Source organism: Macrobrachium nipponense, chromosome 17 (assembly GCF_015104395.2).
Source record: "Macrobrachium nipponense isolate FS-2020 chromosome 17, ASM1510439v2, whole genome shotgun sequence".
Classification (NCBI taxonomy): domain Eukaryota; kingdom Metazoa; phylum Arthropoda; class Malacostraca; order Decapoda; family Palaemonidae; genus Macrobrachium; species Macrobrachium nipponense.
In genome coordinates, this window is record NC_087210.1 from 61320411 (window position 1) to 61326874 (window position 6464).

The window sequence follows — 6464 nt, forward strand, 5'->3', positions numbered from 1 at the left end:
TTAAGAGGCGGTAACCGAGATAAAGATGGCTTAAAGTGTTAAGGGACAACGTTTTTGAAAGAAGTGTAAGAAAAGTTTCGCGCTCATTCCCGAGATGATGTAGAAATAAAGACTGAATTCAGTGCTTGCTTGTGATGATGACTGAGCTACAGCAAGCACCGTTACAGACGCTGGATCATTTATATATTTATGTCTCAGCATTTTGCAAATTAAGAGAGAGAGAAGTAAAATGTTTTTGTTCGTATGTGAGATACTTTGGCTTTGTATTACATTTATGCTTAAACTTATTCTCATACTCGAAGTTTTCTTTTATCCTTTAAGGGTTGTTCTCTCCACAAATTTACGACAAAGAGAGAGAGAGAGAGAAGAGAGAGAGAGAGAGAGTGGGGGGGATTGAGAGAAGAGAGAGAGAGAAGAGAGATTGCTTAGACATCCCCTGCAAGCAAAAGCAAACATAACGCAGTCAGGTCAACCTAATTGCTGGCATGGTTTATCAAAACATTTCATTATAATTTGTATAATTCGTACAAGTGAGAACTCGGGGTTTTACAGGTGCTTAAGCTGGAGAAATGTGAGGAACAGGAGAGAGAAAGAGGTGCAGGGAAATGGGTAGACACGTCTTAAGACACCTGTAGGCGTGTATGTTGTTGGTGGGGTTGTCAAGCTGTAGATTTAAAAGTTTTCAAGTTCCATACAATATCAAAAATCTTCCGAGCAGGAAAGAAACAGGAATAGACTATAATAGTAAAGTCCTTGAAATAAAAAAACGAAATAGTTCATTTAACAGAATACTAATTCTTCTATTAGGCCTTACAATCTACAACTTTGAGGTCCAGTTATCCATAAACTTTTAACAAAATGTCCTGCAATTCAGTCTTCATTACCCTGGATCTGTGTAAGTCCGTGTCCTGTCCGATTCTGCTCTGTCCATTCATTTCAAATTTTCTCTCCCTTCTACTTGTTCATGGGAATCCGAGACTATCTTTTACGTTGTTGATGCCATAGCTCTTAGATCGCAACGAGTGACTTTCGCATTAGCATGCACATAACGTTAACTCGATGTTGCCATGTTTGTATAATGAAGTTACAATATAAATGCTATCATCTGCTGGTTTAAGGATACGTTGGAGCCTACTCTGTACGTAAACAAATCAAATTTGTGAAATTACAAGCAACTGTATTATGTATGTTAATAAATTATACTGATTTCGGCATTTGACATTTCATGGAAAACAAAATATTCTTTAAATGATTCATTCTATAATTATGATAGTTTTGAATAATGTTTTATTTGGAGCATGAATGCCGGTGATTATTTTGATATTTAATTTTTAAAGATAAGATTCATGGACGCTTGCCATTCTAATTATACCGAGTTACATTTAACTAAACTTTGTTTTATTGGCTCTCTTGAGATACCATGAATTTCTAAAAAGTAAAATTCCAATAATTCTATTCCATATCGACTTTACCATGTCAGTTTTTCTGCCTCTGTATTCACTTTCTGGAACTCTTTATTTTACACAGTAAATACGGCATGTCTGGGTTAGACGAAAGTTACCAAAGGAATGAGTCGCAGGAGTATTTTTTTAATGAGTATAATAGTGATATAAGTGACTATGTGTAGTTCTTAATATACCTTGAAAAATAAGCCGTATGACAAAATGATTCCTTGGTTAAAAGCAGCATGGATTTTGGCAAGAATTCGGTTCACTTCTGAATTAGTATTAAGTAAAGAAATTATCAGTCAAATTGGCTTTACTCTCTTTTTACAGCATGTATATATATATATATATATATATATATATATATATTATAATATATATATAATATATATTGTTACGTATATAGGGCCTTGAGAGAAGCTAGATACGTAAACGGAAATAATTGAGGGATTTCAAGAGGGAATTGCTTTAACTTACCGTAAACTGATAGTTATTAATTTTCTTTAGAGGGAAGGTCGCGCCAGAAAACTCAGCTCGTTACTTAAAGCTATTTATTTACTAAAAGGCCCGGGCTGGGCTGGAGAAAAGGTAAATGATGGCTCCGTTGAGCCGTTATAGCTGGTTTTCATACACTTGGGTAATGCACACTTGCGGCAGAGAGACGGCACGTGACTCATGGAATCTTTATGCAATATTCTGTGTATCCTTGTAGAAGAATGCGGCCTGACCTCTGTTCAGGTCTGGGGTTCGTGTCCACCAGTACGTCGTAGGGTAGGCCTAATTTTGGGAGGCTGGCAATTTGACCTCTGGTCCGGAGATCACGTCTCGCAGCCGACTGAGATCGATACTGGTTGTTTTCGAATCACGGGCTTCCAAAAACCGCCTCGAGCATTGCCTGAAAGGTGGTAAACACAACGCCAGCAAACAAATTGGGAAGGGAAAATAGGTCTTATTGTAGAAGTCCCTAAAATCCATCTCGAAGCCTAGCTACTCTTTGTGACTTGCCTCTCTTACCCTAAGCTTCCGTCAGACCGGAAATATCATTCCTACGACTTATACTCTCCCAACAACAGTCGCTTCAGGAGAAGGCATGGCTGCTACTTTTATAATTAAATATCACTAAAACTCTGCTGGGAAGGCGAGGCGTTCTATAGACGTAGGCAGCTCCCCCTGTTAAGAGGACATTCACTCCCTTTCGGGCGTGAAGGTCTTGGCTTAAATAAGTTGATCGCCTCGACTACCCAGTTCTCCTACTCTAACTTGAAGTTTTTTGAGCAGCGATACGGCTGACTACAATGGCCTACCTAACTTATAGGCAAAGATGCTAAGTGTACTAACTTAATGTAGTGATGTAATCTAGCCTAAGTAATAACTACGGGTTGTCTGTGACGACAGTCTACTCTACCTCTAGATAAGGTTACTTGAAAATTCTACTTGCTACTAACCTAATGCCCTGGTACTAAATCATTAGCCTAACCTACTCAATACAGTTAAATGAAGACGCAATCATTCCAAGAGTGTGGTACGCACAGCAGTATTCAGCGACGGAACTGTTAAAATACATAATGAGAGGTAATGATGCGTGGGGATGATGAGTGGTTAATTTTACCAGGAGGGAAATGCAATGAGGTAATTATATTTAAGTGAGGGTTAGTATTACAATTGCTAGGGGTTAGAGGGTTAGTGCTACTGGCAGAGATCAGGCTGCTACCTTCTCTGGGTAGGTGCCAGGCATCATTTCTGCAAATGAATGCGACACTGTACCTCGGGCACAGGTGTCAAGGAGAGCATGTGGCTCTTTTGTGTTAGTATGTTAATGACGTCCCCTTCTTCTTCTTCTTCTTATTCCTCCAGGACCTGGCTATACCAGTCCTTGGAGTAGACGGAGACACCGACTCTGGGGAAAGGCCAGAAAAACGCCGGCAGGAGCAGAGGCAGCGGTAGCCTGAAGGATTTCAGGAGAACACCCTACTTCGGTCTCTGCAGCAACCGTCGTAGAGGTGGAACCTACTGCAGGGGAGCCTCACTCCGGCTGCTGCGACAACCGTCGTGAGGGGAAAACTCCAGGCTGACTCCTGGTCGGGCAGTTCCTGGTTTTCCAGAGGAGGTTACAAAGGTAAGGTCTGCCGAAGGTTCATCCTCGGGCGACAGAGGTAAGGATGAAGAAGGAGGAACTAGAAGGGACGTCATTAACATACTAACACAAAAGAGCCACATGCTCTCCTTGACACCTGTGCCCGAGGTACAGTGTCGCATTCATTTGCAGAATGATCCTGGCACCTACCCAGAGAAGGTAGCCAAGCTGATCTCTGCAGTTAGCACTAACCCTCTAACCCCTAGCCATTGTAATACTAACCCTCACTTAAATATAATTACCTCATTGCATTCCCTCCTGGTAAATTAACCACTCATCATCCCCACGCATCATTACCTCTCTTATGTATTTTAACAGTTCCGTCGCTGAACTACTGCTGTGCGTACCACACTCTGGAATGATTGCGTCTTCATTTAACTGTATTGAGTAGGTTAGGCTAATGATTTAGTACCAGGGCATTAGGTTAGTAGAAAGTAGAATTTTCAAGTAACCTTATCTAGGGGTAGAGTAGACTGTCGTCACAGACAACCCGTAGTTATTACTTAGGCTAGATTACATCACTACATTAAGTAGTACACTTAGAATCTTTGCCTATAAGTTAGGTAGGCCATTGTAGTCAGCCGTATCGCTGCTCAAAAAACTTCAAGTTAGAGTAGGAGAACTGGGTAGTCGAGGCGATCAACTTATTTAAGCCAAGACCTTCACGCCCGAAAGGGGAGAATGCCTTCTTAACATGGGGAGCTGCTACGTCTATAGAACGCCTCGCCTTCCCAGCAGAGTTTTAGTGATATTTCAATTATAAAAGTAGCAGCCATGCCTTCTCCTGAAGCGACTGTTGTTGGGAGAGTGGGTATGTCGTAGGAATGATATTTCCGTCTGACGGAAGCTTAGGGTAAGAGAGGCAAGTCACAAGAGTAGCTAGGCTTCGAGATGGATTTTAGGGACTTCTACAATAAGACCTATTTTCCTTCCTCTCTGCTTCTCTGGCGGTCTCTCTTGCAGGAGCAAGATCATCCACCTGCCCCTTCACCCACTGGGTGAGTTCCTGCCCAGTGAAAACCGGCGTTCGTGCCCAGAGCCATGAGGGTCTGGAGCCTTTCCGCTCCATGGATATATGTGGTTGGACAGCCGAAGCCATTTCTTGTTAGGCTGCAGTGGAGGCTTTGGATGAAAAAAAATCTTAAAGGACTGGGTGCTCTGTGGCACTTTGGGGAGTGGCAACCTTCTGATGAGGCGGACAAACATCAAATGGAGTTGTGCGGCGCACGTCACACTAAGGGGCGTTCCGCAGGACGGACACGCAGGGTAGAATGGCTACCTGTACGGCCTGTACAGGTGCAATGGCACTTATGAGGAGGCGTTCCTTTGAGCACTGGTATCGTGCTGGTGTGTCCCGGACACTACACGCAGTATCAAGTATACCGAAGTGAAATGGCACTCTGTTCGGCGGACGAGTGTAAGGGTGGAGGAGAGAAAGTAAAAGGTGGGAGTACTTCAGCAGCCAGTCGATGAACAGTGTCAAGAATTAGTGGCACTGTAAAATGATAAGACCTGCACGTGCACTGGTGGTGGCACCAGTCCTAAACTGGTGCGACTTCCCTGTCTGGAAGTAATGAATTTGCGTGGTCACACTGTGCGAATTGTGCTTGCGGTACACGCAAGTCTTTTGGGATAAAAATGAACAAGACCACTCGGGCAACGACAGGTAATGGAAATTTTATAAATGCTCAGGCCCTCGCTGAAGTACTCGATAAATGAAATAAATAAATGTTTGCAAACTGCACAATGGACACATGCGCGTACGTATCACGCTGTGTAAATGAAAGACACAAGAGACTAAAATAAGGTTCATTCGGCATGCTATAATTAATGGTAAGATGTAGTACTCTTGGCTTCGTGAATAATGGGTTCTGGTTTTCTCTCTCTCTCTCTCTCTCTCTCTCTCGAGAGGGTGAAAATGATATATGAATGAACTCCCGTTTTATATTTGAATGGAACTACTAATGCTAGTTTAATATGACGCAACTTGCGTTAACTGATTTACTTACGTTAACGTGAAACGAAAGAATTGCTTCTGATAACGTTTTATGAAAATGATAACGCGCTCGTGGTGAACGATTTTTACGTTACTAGTAGCGGGCTCGCGCTTATGAAAGGATTTGCGTTTCATTATGAAATTTACAAAGACGCGTTTTACGTTAACAATTCTTGCAAGTGACTCTACTTTTAAGATTTACGTTAACTTTACGTAAGGACAAGTGAAAAATTACGGTAAGGATTTGAAAACGATGTTAGCAAACAATTGTAAATGAGGTTACGTTAAGTGAAATGAAATTTTCGCTCAGCGCGCGAGGGAGCGATGCGAGGTGAAACACGTGAAGGAGCTGGGTAGCGCTGCTAGCGCGCAGCATGTCGTTCAAAACAGCTGATTCTCTGTAATGCGAAGGCAATTTACAACACAAAAAATTCTACTTTCTTATTCAAGGCGAATTACGTTAATTTCTCTTGGTGAACGATAGATACTAGTACAGACATTGATATTATTTACGTTAAAACTTCGTGACTTACGTTACTTTGCTTTAATTGTTTAGATACTGTTGAAAGAGAAAACAAACATGGCTGCCGCTGTGAATGAGACGAAGGCTGGTTGAGCCGTGCAGGCGCGAGAGAGCGCGAAGCTGAATTAGCTGAGAGGTAAGCGGTTACCAACACTTGGAATGAAAACTAAGTTAAAAATGAATACCCTAACATATCACAGACAAAACGTAACTTGTACACTTCTTTTGCCGGTAACTATTAGTAAAACACGATTCCTAACTAGCTAGGCTTTCAAACACAGCAATAAACCCTGGCAAAGCACTTCCTAGTTTGATCTGTCCCTTTCTGGCATCTATCTGCCCACGTGTAGTGTAAGCTCCTACGAG